This window comes from Sciurus vulgaris (assembly GCF_902686455.1).
Source record: "Sciurus vulgaris genome assembly, chromosome: 4".
NCBI classification, from domain to species: domain Eukaryota; kingdom Metazoa; phylum Chordata; class Mammalia; order Rodentia; family Sciuridae; genus Sciurus; species Sciurus vulgaris.
In genome coordinates this window covers 52,409,021-52,411,517 of record NC_136464.1, presented here as the reverse complement: position 1 = coordinate 52,411,517, position 2,497 = coordinate 52,409,021, and the positions used below count along the sequence as shown (strand labels likewise).

The 2,497-nt window shown below is 39.8% G+C and overlaps 1 pseudogene across 1 annotated transcript; it reads right to left on the bottom strand.

The window, feature by feature from the left end:
- Positions 1–426: 426 nt before the first annotated feature.
- On the bottom strand, positions 427–1,734 carry LOC306659181 (CUE domain-containing protein 2-like; annotated as a pseudogene). Its single transcript has one exon. The product of its transcript is annotated as a CUE domain-containing protein 2-like (transcript).
- Between the last annotated feature and the right edge of the window lie 763 nt (positions 1,735–2,497).

Genomic DNA, 2,497 nt, shown 5'->3' with positions numbered 1-2,497 from the left:
CAAAAGGATACAAAATCAATAAACAAAAATCAGTTTTATTTCTACACACTAGCAATAAACTATTTGAAAAAGAAATTCAGAAAAGAATCTCAGGAGCAAAATAAATTACTTAGGAATCAATTTAAATAAGTGAAAGATCTAGAAAACATTGATAAAAAATTGAAGAATACACAGATAAATGGATAGATATTCTATTTTCATGAATCAGAAAAATCAATATTTAAAAAAAAATTTCACACTCCCAAAGTGATCTACAGATTCAGTCAATTCCTATCAAATTTCCAATGGCATTTTTCCCCATAGAAATGGAAAAAATGCTAAAATTTGTATGAAATTACAAAAGACCCCAAATAGTGAAAGCAATCTCGAGTAAGAAAAACAAAGATGGAATATCATACTTCTTTCTCTCTTTCTTTTTTCACACCTTCCTTGGGCCACCTTTACTGTGCCCTTGGAGGCAGGTTTGAGAGTAGGTTAACACTGTGGAGCAACAAAGTAGAGAATGGGAAAGAGAAGGGGACAGGAGTAAGGGAGGCCCCTGTGTGGGGATGTAGGGCTCCTGCATCCCTCTAGGCTCTGAGCCTAGAAGGCTCCAGCAGAGTCCGGCAAGTGCCTCAGTGGAAGCAGTACTTTCTAGCTGGCTTGCGATTGATATATGTGGCCTTCATCTCCTCAGCCTCAGGGTTACGCACATCTTTGAATTGCTCTCCTTTGGTGCTCACTGCTTGGTTGTCAATGTATCAGATCACCTTCTTGGGGGCCTACTTGGGAGCCATGTTTCGGTGACTCTTCTGATCCTCTGCACTATACACCATCATGTACTTCTGTGATGAAGAACTTCAACTCATCCTTCTGGGGGCTCCTGAGGTGCCTGGGTAAATCCTGACTGGGTCCATCTCAGCCTGGAGGCCCCTCTTCCTTCCCATGCTTTAGTCAGCACCCACTGGGCCTGCTTCATTGAACAGGTAGGGAGAACCTCCAAGAGTACATCCACCCCTGGAAACAGCTCCTCCTCAGTGCCAGCTGCCTTGTCTTGGGTGTCCCCAGCAGCAGCAGACCTGGTCTCTAAGCTTTTCAGGCTGTGGCAAGGGGTCTGGGGAGATGGGAACCTGCCCTTGGATTCAAGAGCTCTGTGGGTGCAGGTTCTCTTTGTTCTTGGCATCACTTAGCTGCCCAGAGAGCTTCTGCATCTGTCCCCTATTGTACTACTGGGAATATGGGCAAAGCCAGGCACATAAGCCTCCATCATCTCAGTGAAGGCCTCCATATCGAAATTCTCCTCTGATGGACTTGAGGGGCCAGCTCCTCCAGGACCCCAAGCACATAGGAGAAGATAACTTCATCTAAGCCACTGAGGTCAGCTTCTGGGAGATCATCTGGACAAACTCAAGGAGTGCTGCACTGACAGTCCTCTCCAGCTCCATGATGTCTCCTTCTGCTCAGCTGGCAGGGCTGGCGACTTGTCCTGCGTGATGTAGCTCTCATCCAGCATCATACTTCTTGATTTCAACATATATCACAAAGCTATCTCAATCAAATCAGTTCTTACATAAAATGGATACATAGTCCAATGGAACAGAATAGAAAGACAAGAAATATACCTATACATACTGGGTCAACTAATCTGTTACAAAGTCACCAAGATACACCTGGGGAAAGAATAGTCTTGGCAATAAATACTATTGGGAAAACTATAACCCTATATAAAAATAAATAAATAATAATGTGTATGTTACACATACACTAAAATTGACTCACAATGTATTAATGACTTAAATGTAATATCTGAAATTATAATCTATCAGAAAAAAACAGGAAAATCTTCATGACATTAATCTTGGCAATAATTTTTTGGATATGACAGCAAATTACAGGCAGCAAAAGAAAAAATAAGTGAGATGACATCAAACTGAAATATTTCTACAGACAGCAAGGAAAATAGCAAATGAAATGGTAGCATATAGAATGGGAGAAAGTATTTGTAAACCATATATACAATAGGTGTTAATATCCAAAATATATAAGGAGTTCATACACAACAATAGAAACCCACCCTCAAATAACAGGTTTTAAAAATGGGCAAATGACCTGAAGAGACATTTCCCCAAACAAGACATAGAAGAAATATCGAAGAGCTTTATCATCAGGGAAATTAAAATCAAAACCAGATTGATATATGACCTTTACCCTTGTTAGAATGACTAAATCATCAAAGTCAAAAGATGAAGGGTTAGTGAGGATGTAGAGGAAAAGGAACTCTTACATAGTGTTTATGGGGATGTAAATTGGTTCATCCATTATGGAAAACAGTATGAAGATTTGCAAAAAATTAAAAATAGCGCTATTAAGCAATATTATTCCCACTTATTAAGTAATCCCACTTTTAGGTCTATATAGGTCTATATAAAGGCAATAAAGTCACTATTTCAAAAAGACATCTGCATGCCCACAATCATCACAGCACTTTTCCACAGTATTGAAGATATGGAAACAACCT